This window comes from Macaca fascicularis, chromosome 16, assembly GCF_037993035.2.
Source record: "Macaca fascicularis isolate 582-1 chromosome 16, T2T-MFA8v1.1".
In the NCBI taxonomy this organism is placed as follows: Eukaryota; Metazoa; Chordata; class Mammalia; order Primates; family Cercopithecidae; genus Macaca; species Macaca fascicularis.
In genome coordinates, this window is record NC_088390.1 from 31,052,949 (window position 1) to 31,067,941 (window position 14,993).

Below are 14,993 nucleotides of genomic sequence, written 5' to 3' on the forward strand. Positions count from 1 at the left end.
GTAACTCTGTGAGATGATTTCACAGAACACAAAGAAGTTTCTCAGAAAGCTTCTTTCTCTTTGTTATCGGATGTTATTTCCTTTGGCCCTATAGTCTTCAAAAGGATCTGAAATATCTGTTCTCATATTTCACAGAAACAAGGCTACAAAAGAGATCCACGAAATACAGATGTAACTCTGTGAGATGAATTTTCAGAACACGAAGCAGTTTCTCAGAAAGTTTCTCTCCAGATTTCATCGGAGGATATTTCCTTTTTCTCCATAGCCCTCTAAGGGCTTCCAAATATCACTTTGCCAATGCAACAAGAACTGTCTTAGCGAAAGGCTTCTTGAGGGGAAAGCTGTAGCTCTGTGAGATTATTTCACAGAACACAAAGAAGTTTCTCAGAAAGCTTCTTTCTCTTTGTTATCGGAGGATATTTCCTTTGGCCCTATAGTCTTCAAAGGGATCGGAAATATCTGTTCTCAGATTCCACAGAAATAAGGATAGCAAAGAAATCCACGAAATACAGATGTAACTCTGTGAGATGAATTAACAGACCACTAAGCAGTTTCTCAGAAAGCTTCTTTCCAGATTTCATCGGAGGATATTTCCTTTTACACCATAACCCTCAATGGGCTTCCAAATATCACTTTGCCAATTCCACAAGAACTGTCTTAGTGAAAGGCTTCTTGAGGGGAAAGCTGTAACTCTGTGAGATGATTACAGAGAACACAAAGAAGTTTTTCAGAAAGCTTCTTTCTCTTTGTTATCGGAGGATATTTCCTTTGGCCCTATAGTCTTCAAAGGGATCCGAAATATCTGTTCTCTGATCCAACAGAAATAAGGCTAGCAAGGAGATCCACGAAATACAGATGTAACTCTGTGAGATGAATTAACAGAACTCTAAGCAGTTTCTCAGAAAGCTTCTTTCCAGATTTCATCGGAGGATATTACCTTTTTCAACATAGCCCTCTATGAGCTTCCAAATATCACTTTGCCAAATCCACAAGAACTGTCTTAGCGAAAGGCTTCTTGAAGGGCAAGCTGTAACTCTGTGAGATGATTTCACAGAACACAAAGAAGTTTCTCAGAAAGCTTCTTTCTCTTTTTTATCGGAGGATATTTCCTTTGGCCCTAGAGTCTTCAAAGGGATCCGAAATATCAGTTCTCTGATTCCACAGAAATAAGGATAGCCAAGAGATCCACGAAATACAGATGTAACTCTGTGAGATGGATTAACAGAACACTAAGCAGTTTCTCAGAAAGACTTTCCAGATTTCATCGGAGGATATTTCCTTTTTCACCATATCCCTCTATGGGCTTCCAAATATCACTTTTCCAATTCCACAAGAACTGTCTTAGCGAAAGGCTTCTTGAGGGGAAAGCTGTAACTCTGTGAGATGATTTCACAGAACACAAAGTAGTTTCTCACAAAGCTTCTTTCTCTTTGTTATCGGAGGATATTTCCTTTGGCCCTATAGTCTTCAAAGGGATCCGAAATATCTGTTGTCAGATTCCACAGAAATAAGGCTAGCACAGAGATCCACGAAATACAGATGTACCTCTGTGAGATGAATTAACAGAACACTAAGCAATTTCTCAGAAAGCTTCTTCCCATATTTCATCGGAGGATATTTCCTTTTTCACCATAGCCCTCTATGGGCTTCCAAATATCACTTTGCCAATTCCACAAGAACTGACTTAGCGAAAGGCTTCTTGAGGGGAAAGGTGTAGCAATGTGAGATGATTTCACAGAACACAAAGAAGTTTCTCAGAAACCTTCTTTCTCTTTGTTATGGGAGGATATTTCCTTTGGCCCTAGAGTCTTCAAAGGGATCGGAAATATCTGTTCTCAGATTCCACACAAAAAAGGCTAGCGAAGCGATCCACGAAATACACATGTAACTCTGGGAGATGAATTACCAGAACATTAAGCAGTTTCTCAGAAAGCTTCTTTCCAGATTTCATCGGAGGATATTTCCTTATTTACCATCGCCCTCATATGGGCTTCCAAATATCACTCTGCCAATTCCACAAGAACTGCCTTAGCGAAAGGCTCCTCGAGCGTCAAGATGTAACTCTGTGAGATGATTTCAAAGAACACAAAGACGTTTCTCAGAAAGCTACTTTCTCTTTGTTTTCGGAGGATATTTAATTTGGCAATATAGTCTTCAAAGTGATCCGAAATATCTGCTCTTAGCTTCCACAGAAATAAGGCTAGCAAAGAGATCCACGAAATACAGATGTAACTCTGTGAGATGAATTAACAGAACACTAAGCAGTTTCTCAGAAAGTTTCTCTCCAGATTTCATCGGAGGATATTTCCTTTTTCTCCAAAGCCCTCTAAGGGCTTCCAAATATCACTTTGCCAATTCCACAAGAAGTGTCTTAGCGAAAGGCTTCTTGAGGGGAAAGCTGTAGCTCTGTGAGATTATTTCACAGAACACAAAGAAGTTTCTCAGAAAGCTTCTTTCTCTTTGTTATCGGAGGATATTTCCTTTGGCCCTATAGTCTTCAAAGGGATCCGAAATATCTGTTCTCAGATTCCACAGAAATAAGGCTAGCAAAGAGATCGACGAAATACAGATGTAACTCGGTGAGATGAATTAACAGAACACTAAGCAGTTTCTCAGAAAGCTTCTTTCCAGATTTCATTCGAGGATATTTCCTTTTTCACCATAGCCCTCTATGGGCTTCCAAATATCACTTTGCCAATTCCACAAGAACTGTCTTAGCGAAAGGCTTCTTGAGGGGAAAGCTGTAAATCTGTGAGATGATATCACAGAACACAAAGAAGTTTCTCAGAAAGCTTCTTTCTCTTTATTATCGGAGGATATTTCCTTTGGACCTATAGTCTTCAAAGGGATCCGAAATATCTTTTCTCAGATTACACAGAAATAAGGCTAGCAAAGAGATCCACAAAATACAGATGTAACTCTGTGAGATGAATTAACAGGACACTAAGCAGTTTCTCAGAAATCTTCTTTCCAGATGTCATCGGAGGATATTTCCTTTTTCTCCATAGCCCTCTATGGACTCCCAAATATCACTTTGCCAATTCCAAAAGAACTGTCTCAGCGAAAGGCTTCTTGAGGGGAAAGCTGTAACTCTGTGAGATGATTTCACAGAACACAAAGAAGTTTCTCAGAAAGCTTCTTTCTCTTTGTTATCGGAGGATATTTCCTTTCGCCCGATAGTCTTCAAAGGGATCCGAAATATCTGTTCTCAGATTCCACAGAAATAAGGATAGCAAAGAAATGCACGAAATACAGATGTAACTCTGTGAGATGAATTAACAGAACACTAAGCAGTTTCTCAGAAAGCTTCTTTCCAGATTTCATCGGAGGATATTTCCTTTTACACCATAAACCTCTATGGGCTTCCAAATATCACTTTGCCAATTACACAAGAACTGTCTTAGCGAAAGGCTTCTTGAGGGGAAAGCTGTAATTCTGTGAGATGATTACACAGAACACAAAGAAGTTTTTCAGAAACCTTCTTTCTCTTTGTTATCGGAGCATATTTCCTTTGGCCCTATAGTCTTCATAGTGATCCGAAATATATGTTGTGAGCTTCCAGAGAAATAAGGCTAGCAAAGAGATCCCAGAAATACAGATGTAACTCTGTGAGATGAATTAACAGAACTCTAAGCAGTTTCTAAGAAAGCTTCTTTCCAGATTTCATCGGAGGATATTACCTTTTTCAACATAGCCCTCTATGGGCTTCCAAATATCACTTTGCCAAATCCACAAGAACTGTCTTAGCGAAAGGCTCCTTGAGGGGAAAGCCGTAACTCTGTGAGATGATTTCACAGAACACAAAGAAGTTTCTCAGAAAGCTTCTTTCTTTTTTTATCGGAGGATATTTCCTTTGGTCCTATAGTCTTCAAAGGGATCCAAAATATCAGTTTTCTGATTCCACAGAAATAAGGATAGCCAAGAGATCCACGAAATACAGATGTAACACTGTGAGATGAATTAACAGAACACTAAGCAGTTTCTCAGAAAGCTTCTTTCCAGATTTCATCGGAGGATATTTCCTTTTTCAACATAGTCCTCTATTATCTTCCAAATATCACTTTGCCAATTCCACAAAAACTGTCTTATCGAAAGGCTTCTTGAGGGGAAAGCTTTAACTCTGTGAGATGATTTCACAGAACACAAAGAAGTTTCTCAGAAAGCTTCTTTGTGTTTGTTATCGGAGGATATTTCCTTTGGCCCTATAGTCTTCAAAGGGATCCGAAATATCTGTTCTCAGATTCCACAGAAATAAGGTTAGCACAAAGACCCACGAAATACAGATGTAACTCAGGGAGATGAATTAACAGAACACTAAGCAGTTTCTCAGACAGCTTCTTTCCAGATTTCATCGGAGGATATTTCCTTTTTCACCTTTGCCCTCTGTGGGCTTCCAAATATCACTTTGCCAATTCCACAAGAACTGTCTTAGCGAAAGGCTTCTTTAGGCGAAAGCTCTAACTCTGTGAGATGATTTCACAGAACACGAAGAAGTTTCTCAGGAAGCTTCTTTCTCTTTGTTATCAGAGGATATTTCCTTTGTCCCTATGGTCTTCAAAGGGATCCGAAATATCTGTTTTAAGATTCTACAGAAATAAGGCTAGCAAACAGATCCACGATATTCAGATGTAACTCTGGGAGATGAATTAACAGAAGAGTAAGCAGTTTCTCAGAAAGCTTCTTTCCAGATTTCATCGGAGACTATTTAATTTTTCACCATAGCCCTCTATGGGCTTCCAAATATCACTTTGCCGTTTCCACAAGAACTGTCTTAGCGAAAGGCTTACTGTGGGGAAAGGTGTAACTCTGTGAGATGATTTCACAGAACACAAAGAAGTTTCTCAGAAAGCTTCTTTCTCTTCGTTATCGGAGGATATTTCCTTTGCCCCAATAGTCTTAAAGCGATCTGAAATATCTGTTCTCAGATTCCACAGAAATAAGGCTAGCAAAGAGATCAACGAAATACAGATGTAATTCTGTGAGATGAATTAACAGAACACTAAGCAGTTTCTCAGAAAGCTTCTTTCCAGATTTCATCAGAGGAGATTTCCTTTTTCACCATAGCCCTCTATGGTCTTCCAAATATCACTTTTCCAATTCCACAGGAACTGTCTTAGCAAAAGGCTTCTTGAAGAGAAAGCTGTAACTCTGTGGGATGATTTCACAGAACACCAAGAGGTTTCTCAGAAAGCTTCTTTCTCTTTGTTATCGGAGGATATTTCCTTTGGCCCTATAGTCTTCAAAGGGATCCCAAATATTAGTTCTCAGATTCCACAGAAATAAGGCTAGCAAAGAGATCCACGAAATACAGATGTACCTATGGGAGATGAATTATCAGAACACTAAGCAGTTTCTCAGAAAGCTTCTTTCCAGATTTCATCGGAGGATATTTCCTTTTTCACCATAGCCCGCTATGGTCTTCCAAATATCACTTTGCCAAGTCCACAAAAACTGTCTTATCGAAAGGCTTCTTGAGGGGAAAGCTGTAACTCTGTGAGATGTTTTCACAGAACACAAAGAAGTTTCTCAGAAAGCTTCTTTGTCTTTGTTATCGGAGGATGTTTCCTATGGCCCTATAGTCTTCAAAGGGATCCGAAATATCTGTTCTCAGATTCCACAGAAATAAGGCAAGCAAAGAGATCCACGAAATACAGATGTAACTCTGTGAGATGAATTAACAGAACACTAAGCAGTTTCTCAGAAAGCTTCATTCCAGATTTCATCGGAGGATATTTCCTTTTTCACCATAGCCCTCTACGGGCTTCCAAATATCACTTTGCCAATTCCACAAGAACTGTCTTAGCGAAAAGCTTCTTGAGAGGAAAGCTGTAACTCTGTGAGATGATTTCACAGAACACAAAGAAGTTTCTCAGAAAGCTTCTTTCTCTTTGTTATCGGAGGATATTTCCTTTGGCCCTATAGTATTCAAAGCGATCCGAAATATCTGTTTTCAGATTTTACAGAAATAAGGCTAGCAAAGAGATCCACGAAATACAGATGTAACACTGTGAGTGAAAGTCACGCATCACAGAGCAGTTTCTCAGAAAGCTTCTTTCAGATTTCATCGGAGGATATTTCATTTTTCACCATAGCCCTCTATGATCATCCAAATATCACGTTGCCATTTCCAGAAGAACTGTCTTAGCGAAAGGCATATTGAGGGACAAGCTGTAACTCTGTGAGATGATTTCACAGAACACAAAGAAGTTTCTCAAAAGCTTCTTTCTCTTTGTTATCGGAGGATATTTCCTTTGGCCCTATAGTCTTCAAAGGGATCCCAAATATTCGTTCTCAGATTCCACAGAAATAAGGCTAGAAAAGAGATCCACGAAATACAGATGTAACTCTGGTAGATGACTTAACAGAACCCTTAGCAGTTTCTCAGAAAGCTTCTTTCCAGATTTCATCGGAGTATATTTCCTTTTTCACCATAGCCCTGTATGGGCTTCCAGATATCACACTGCCAATTCCACAAGAACTGTCTTAGCGAAAGGCTTCTTGAGGGGAAAGTTGTAACTCTGTGAGATGATTTCACAGAACACAAAGAAGTTTCTCAGAAAGCTTCTTTCTTTTTTTATCGGAGGATATTTCCTTTGGTCCTATAGTCTTCAAAGGGATCCAAAATATCAGTTTTCTGATTCCACAGAAATAAGGATAGCCAAGAGATCCACGAAATACAGATGTAACACTGTGAGATGAATTAACAGAACACTAAGCAGTTTCTCAGAAAGCTTCTTTCCAGATTTCATCGGAGGATATTTCCTTTTTCACCATAGTCCTCTATGGGCTTCCAAATATCACTTTGCCAATTCCACAAAAACTGTCTTATCGAAAGGCTTCTTGAGGGGAAAGCTTTAACTCTGTGAGATGATTTCACAGAACACAAAGAAGTTTCTCAGAAAGCTTCTTTGTGTTTGTTATCGGAGGATATTTCCTTTGGCCCTATAGTCTTCAAAGGGATCCGAAATATCTGTTCTCAGATTCCACAGAAATAAGGTTAGCACAAAGACCCACGAAATACAGATGTAACTCAGGGAGATGAATTAACAGAACACTAAGCAGTTTCTCAGACAGCTTCTTTCCAGATTTCATCGGAGGATATTTCCTTTTTCACCTTTGCCCTCTGTGGGCTTCCAAATATCACTTTGCCAATTCCACAAGAACTGTCTTAGCGAAAGGCTTCTTTAGGCGAAAGCTCTAACTCTGTGAGATGATTTCACAGAACACGAAGAAGTTTCTCAGGAAGCTTCTTTCTCTTTGTTATCAGAGGATATTTCCTTTGTCCCTATGGTCTTCAAAGGGATCCGAAATATCTGTTTTAAGATTCTACAGAAATAAGGCTAGCAAACAGATCCACGATATTCAGATGTAACTCTGGGAGATGAATTAACAGAAGAGTAAGCAGTTTCTCAGAAAGCTTCTTTCCAGATTTCATCGGAGGATATTTAATTTTTCACCATAGCCCTCTATGGGCTTCCAAATATCACTTTGCCGTTTCCACAAGAACTGTCTTAGCGAAAGGCTTACTGTGGGGAAAGGTGTAACTCTGTGAGATGATTTCACAGAACACAAAGAAGTTTCTCAGAAAGCTTCTTTCTCTTCGTTATCGGAGGATATTTCCTTTGCCCCAATAGTCTTAAAGCGATCCGAAATATCTGTTCTCAGATTCCACAGAAATAAGGCTAGCAAAGAGATCAACGAAATACAGATGTAATTCTGTGAGATGAATTAACAGAACACTAAGCAGTTTCTCAGAAAGCTTCTTTCCAGATTTCATCAGAGGAGATTTCCTTTTTCACCATAGCCCTCTATGGTCTTCCAAATATCACTTTTCCAATTCCACAGGAACTGTCTTAGCAAAAGGCTTCTTGAAGAGAAAGCTGTAACTCTGTGGGATGATTTCACAGAACACCAAGAGGTTTCTCAGAAAGCTTCTTTCTCTTTGTTATCGGAGGATATTTCCTTTGGCCCTATAGTCTTCAAAGGGATCCCAAATATTAGTTCTCAGATTCCACAGAAATAAGGCTAGCAAAGAGATCCACGAAATACAGATGTACCTATGGGAGATGAATTATCAGAACACTAAGCAGTTTCTCAGAAAGCTTCTTTCCAGATTTCATCGGAGGATATTTCCTTTTTCACCATAGCCCGCTAGGGTCTTCCAAATATCACTTTGCCAAGTCCACAAAAACTGTCTTATCGAAAGGCTTCTTGAGGGGAAAGCTGTAACTCTGTGAGATGTTTTCACAGAACACAAAGAAGTTTCTCAGAAAGCTTCTTTGTCTTTGTTATCGGAGGATGTTTCCTATGGCCCTATAGTCTTCAAAGGGATCCGAAATATCTGTTCTCAGATTCCACAGAAATAAGGCAAGCAAAGAGATCCACGAAATACAGATGTAACTCAGGGAGATGAATTAACAGAACAGTAAGCAGTTTCTCAGAAAGCTTCTTTCCAGATTTCATCGGAGGATATTTAATTTTTCACCATAGCCCTCTATGGGCTTCCAAATATCACTTTGCCGTTTCCACAAGAACTGTCTTAGCGAAAGGCTTACTGTGGGGAAAGGTGTAACTCTGTGAGATGATTTCACAGAACACAAAGAAGTTTCTCAGAAAGCTTCTTTCTCTTCGTTATCGGAGGATATTTCCTTTGCCCCAATAGTCTTAAAGCGATCCGAAATATCTGTTCTCAGATTCCACAGAAATAAGGCTAGCAAAGAGATCAACGAAATACAGATGTAATTCTGTGAGATGAATTAACAGAACACTAAGCAGTTTCTCAGAAAGCTTCTTTCCAGATTTCATCAGAGGAGATTTCCTTTTTCACCATAGCCCTCTATGGTCTTCCAAATATCACTTTTCCAATTCCACAGGAACTGTCTTAGCAAAAGGCTTCTTGAAGAGAAAGCTGTAACTCTGTGGGATGATTTCACAGAACACCAAGAGGTTTCTCAGAAAGCTTCTTTCTCTTTGTTATCGGAGGATATTTCCTTTGGCCCTATAGTCTTCAAAGGGATCCCAAATATTAGTTCTCAGATTCCACAGAAATAAGGCTAGCAAAGAGATCCACGAAATACAGATGTACCTATGGGAGATGAATTATCAGAACACTAAGCAGTTTCTCAGAAAGCTTCTTTCCAGATTTCATCGGAGGATATTTCCTTTTTCACCATAGCCCGCTATGGTCTTCCAAATATCACTTTGCCAAGTCCACAAAAACTGTCTTATCGAAAGGCTTCTTGAGGGGAAAGCTGTAACTCTGTGAGATGTTTTCACAGAACACAAAGAAGTTTCTCAGAAAGCTTCTTTGTCTTTGTTATCGGAGGATGTTTCCTATGGCCCTATAGTCTTCAAAGGGATCCGAAATATCTGTTCTCAGATTCCACAGAAATAAGGCAAGCAAAGAGATCCACGAAATACAGATGTAACTCAGGGAGATGAATTAACAGAACAGTAAGCAGTTTCTCAGAAAGCTTCTTTCCAGATTTCATCGGAGGATATTTAATTTTTCACCATAGCCCTCTATGGGCTTCCAAATATCACTTTGCCATTTCCACAAGAACTGTCTTAGCGAAAGGCTTACTGTGGGGAAAGGTGTAACTCTGTGAGATGATTTCACCGAACACAAAGAAGTTTCTCAGAAAGCTTCTTTCTCTTTGTTATCGGAGGATATTTACTTTGGCCCTATAGTCTTCAATGGGATCCGAAATATCTGTCCTCAGATTCCACAGATATAAGGCGAGCAAAGAGATCCACGAAATACAGATGTAACTCTGGGAGATGAATAAACAGAAGACTAAGGAGTTTCTCAGAAAGCTTCTTTCCAGATTTCATCGGAGGATATTTCGTTTTTCCCCATAGCCCTATATGGGCTTCCAAATATCACTTTGCCAATTCCACAAGAACTGTCTTAGCGAAAGGCTTCTTGAGGGGAAAGCTGTAACTGTGTGAGATGATTTCAGAGAACACAAGGAAGTTTCTCAGAAAGCTTCTTTCTCTTCGTTATCGGAGGATATTTCCTTTGGCCCAATAGTCTTAAAGCGATCCGAAATATCTGTTCTCAGATTCCACAGAAATAAGGCTAGCAAAGAGATCAACGAAATACAGATGTAATTCTGTGAGATGAATTAACAGAACACTAAGCAGTTTCTCAGAAAGCTTCTTTCCAGATTTCATCGGAGGATATTTCCTTTTTCACCATAGCCCTCTACGGGCTTCCAAATATCACTTTGCCAATTCCACAAGAACTGTCTTAGCGAAAAGCTTCTTGAGAGGAAAGCTGTAACTCTGTGAGATGATTTCACAGAACACAAAGAATTTCTCAGAAAGCTTCTTTCTCTTTGTTATCGGAGGATATTTCCTTTGGCCCTATAGTATTCAAAGCGATCCGAAATATCTGTTTTCAGATTTTACAGAAATAAGGCTAGCAAAGAGATCCACGAAATACAGATGTAACACTGTGAGTGAAAGTCACGCATCACAGAGCAGTTTCTCAGAAAGCTTCTTTCAGATTTCATCGGAGGATATTTCATTTTTCACCATAGCCCTCTATGATCATCCAGATATCACGTTGCCATTTCCAGAAGAAGTGTCTTAGCGAAAGGCATACTGAGGGGCAAGCTGTAACTCTGTGAGATGATTTCACAGAACACAAAGAAGTTTCTCAAAAGCTTCTTTCTCTTTGTTATCGGAGGATATTTCCTTTGGCCCTATAGTCTTCAAAGGGATCCCAAATATTCGTTCTCAGATTCCACAGAAATAAGGCTAGAAAAGAGATCCACGAAATACAGATGTAACTCTGGTAGATGACTTAACAGAACCCTTAGCAGTTTCTCAGAAAGCTTCTTTCCAGATTTCATCGGAGTATATTTCCTTTTTCACCATAGCCCTGTATGGGCTTCCAGATATCACACTGCCAATTCCACAAGAACTGTCTTAGCGAAAGGCTTCTTGATGGGAAAGTTGTAACTCTGTGAGATGATTTCACAGAACACAAAGAAGTTTTTCAGAAACTTTCTTTCTCTTTGTTATCGGAGGATATTTCCTTTGGCCCTATAGTCTTCAAAGCGATCCGAAATATCTGTTCTCAGATTCCACAAAAATAAGGCTAGCAAAGAGATCCACGAAATACAGATGTTACTCTGTGAGATGAATTAACAGAACACTAAGCAGTTTCTAAGAAAGCCTTTTTCCAGATTTCATCGGAGGATATTTCCTTTTTCAGGATAGCCCTCTATGGGCTTCCAAATATCACTTTGCCAATTCCACAAGAACTGTCTTAGCGAAAGGCTTCTTGAGGGGAAAGCTGTAACTCTGTGAGATGATTTCACAGAAGAGAAAGAAGTTTCTCAGGAAGCTTCTTTCTGTTTGTTATCGCAGGATATTTCCTTTGGCCCTATTGTCTTCAAAGGGATCAGAAACACCTGTTTTCGGATTCCACAGAAATAAGGCTAGCAAAGAGATTCATGAAATACAGATGTAATTCTGGGAGATGAATTAAGAGAACACTAAGCAGTTTCTCAGAAAGCTTCTTTCGAGATTTCATCGGAGGATATTTACTTTCTCAACCATAGCCCTCTATGGGCTTCCAAATATCACTTTGCCAATTCCACAAGAACTGTCTTAGCGAAAGGCTTCTTGAGGGGAAAGCTGTAACTCTGTGAGATGATTTCACAGAACACAAAGAAGTTTCTCAGGAAGCTTCTTTCTCTTTGTTATCGGAGGATATTTCCTTTGGCCCTATAGTCTTCAAAGGGATCCCATATATCAGTTCTCAGATTCCACAGAAATAAGGCTAGCAAAGAGATCCACGAAATACAGATGTAACTCTGTGAGATGAATTAACAGAACACTAAGCAGTTTCTCAGAAAGCTTCTTTCCAGATTTAATAGGAGGATATTTCCTTTTTCACCATAGCCCTCTATGGGCTTCCAAATATCACTTTGCCAATTCCACAAGAACTGTCTTAGCGAAAGGATTCTTGAGGGGAAAGCTGTAACTCTGTCAGATGATTTCACACAACCCCAAGAAGTTTCTCAGAAACCTTCTTTCTCTTTGTTATCGGAGGATATTTCCTTTTGCCCTATAGTCTTCAAAGGGATCCGAAATATCTGTTCTCAGATTCCACAGAAATAAGGGAAGCACAGAGATACACGAAATACAGATGTAACACTGTGCATGAAAGTCACACATCACAGAGCAGTTTCTCTGCAAGCTTCTTTCCTGATTTCATCAGAGGTTATTTCATTTTTCACCATAGCCCTCTATGGGCTTCCAAATATCACTTTGCCATTTCCACAAGAACTGTCTTAGCGAAAGCCTTACTGAGGGGAAAGCTGTAACTCTGTGAGATGATTTCACAGAACACAAAGAAGTTTCTCAGAAAGCTTCTTTGTCTTTGTTATCGGAGGATATTTCCTTAGGCCCCATAGTCTTTAAAGAGATTCGAAATATCTGTTCTCAGATTCCACAGAAATAAGGCTAGCAAGGAGATCCACGAAATACAGATGTAACTCTGTGAGATGAATTAACAGAACACTAAACAGTTTCTCTGAAAGCTTCTTTCCAGATTTCATCGGAAGATATTTCCTTTTTCACCATAGCCCTCTAGGGGTTCCAAATATCACTTTGCCAACTCCACAGGAACTGTCTTAGCGAAAGGCTTCTTGAGGGGAAAGCTGTAACTGTGAGATGATTTCACAGAACCCAAAGATGTTTCTCAAAAACCTTCTTTCTCTTTGTTATCAGAGGATATTTCCTTTGGCAATATAGTCTTCAAAGGAATCCGAAATATCTGTTCTCAGATTCCACAGAAATAAGGCTAGCAAAGAGTTCCACGAAATAGAGATGTAACTCTGTGAGGTGAATTAACAGAACTCTAAGCAGTTTCTCAGAAAGCTTCTTTCCAGATTTCATCGGAGGATATTTCCTTTTTCACCATTGCCCTCTATGGGCTTCCAAATATCACTTTGCCAATTCCACAAGAACTGTCTTAGCAAAAGCTTCTTGAGGGGAAAGCTGTAACTCTGTGAGATGATTTCACAGAATACCAAGAAGTTTCTCAGAAAGCTTCTTTCTCTTTGTTATCAGAGGATATTTCCTTTGGCCCTATAGTCTTCTAAGGGAAAGGAAATATCTGTTGTCATATAACACAGAAACAAGGGTAGCAAAGACATCCACGAAATACAGATGTAACACTGTGAGATGAATTAACAGAACACTAAGCAGTTTCTCAGAAAGCTTCTTTCCAGATTTCATCGGAGGATATTTCCTTTTTCACCATAGCCCTCTAAGGGCTTCCAAATATCACTTTGCCAATTTCACAAGAACTGCCATAGCGAAAGGCTTCTTCAGGGGAAAGCTGTAACTCTGTGAGATGATTTCAAAGAACACAAAGAAGTTTCTCACAAAGCTTCTTTCTCTTTGTTATCGAAGGATATTTCCCTTGGCCCTATAGTCTTTAAAGGGATCCGAAATATCTGTTCACAGATTCCACAGAAATAAAGCTAGCAAAGGGATCGATGAAATACAGATGTAACTCTGGGAGTTGAATTAACAGAACACTAAGCAGTTTCTCAGAAAGCTTCTTTCCAGATTTCATCGGAGGATATTTCCTTTTTCACCATAGCTCTCTATGGGCTTCCAAATATCACTTTGCCAATTCCACAAGAACTGTCTTAGCGAAAGGCTTCTTGAGGGGAAAGCTGTAACTCTGTGAGATGATTTCACAGAACACAAAGAAGTTTCTCAGAAAGCTTCTTTCTCTTTGTTATCGGAGGATATTTCCTTTGGCACTATAGTCTTCATAGGGATCCGAAATATCTGTTCTCATATTCCACAGAAAAAAGGCTAGCAAAGAGATCCACGAAATACAGATGTAACTCTGTGAGATGAATTAACAGAACACTCAGCAGTTTCTCAGAAAACTTCTTTCCAGATTTCATCGGAGGATATTTCCTTTTTCACCATAGCCCTCTAAGGGTTTCCAAATATCACTTTTCCAATTTCACAAGAACTGTCATAGCGAAAGGCTTCTTCAGGGGAAAGGTGTAACTCTGTGAGATGATTTCACAGAACACAAATAAGTTTCTCACAAAGCTTCTTTCTCTTTGTTTTCGAAGGATATTTCCCTTGGCCCTATAGTCTTTAAAGGGAACTGAAATATCTGTTCTCAGATTCCACAGAAATAAGGCTGGCAAGGAGATCCTCGAAATACAGACGTAATTATGTGAGATGAATTAACAGAACACTAAGCAGTTTCTCAGAAAGCTTCATTCCAGATTTCTTCCGAGGATATTTCCTTCTTCACCTCAGCCCTCTATGGTCTTCCAAATATCACTTTGCCGATTCCACAAGAACTGTCTTAGCGAAAGACTTCTTGAGGGGAAAGCTGTAACTCTGTGAGATGATTTCACAGAACACAAAGAAGTTTCTCACAAAACTTCTTTCTCTTTGTTATCGGAGGATATTTCCTTTGGCCCCATAGTCTTCAAAGGGATCCGAAATATCTGTTCTCAGACTCCACAGAAATGAGGCTAGCAAAGAGATCCAGGAAACAGAGATGTAACTCTGTGAGATGAATTAACAGAATACTAAGCAGTTTCTCAGAAAGCTTCTTTCCAGATTTCATCGGAGGATATTTCCTTTTTCACCTTTGCCCTCTAAGGGCTTCCAAATATCACCTTGGCAATTCCACAAGAACTGTCTTAGCGAAAGGCTCCTTGAGGGGAAAGCTGTAACTCTGTGAGATGATTTCAGAGAACACAAAGAAGTTTCTCAGAAACCTTCGTTCTCTTTGTTATCGGAGGATATTTCCATTTGCCCTATTGTCTTCAAAGGGATCCGAAATATCTGTTCTCAGATTCCACAGAAAAAAGGCTAGCAAAGAGATACACGAAATACAGATATAACACTGTGAGTGGAAGTCACACATCACAGAGCAGTTTCTCAGAAAGGTTCTTTCCAGATTTCATCGGAGGATATTTCCTTTTTCT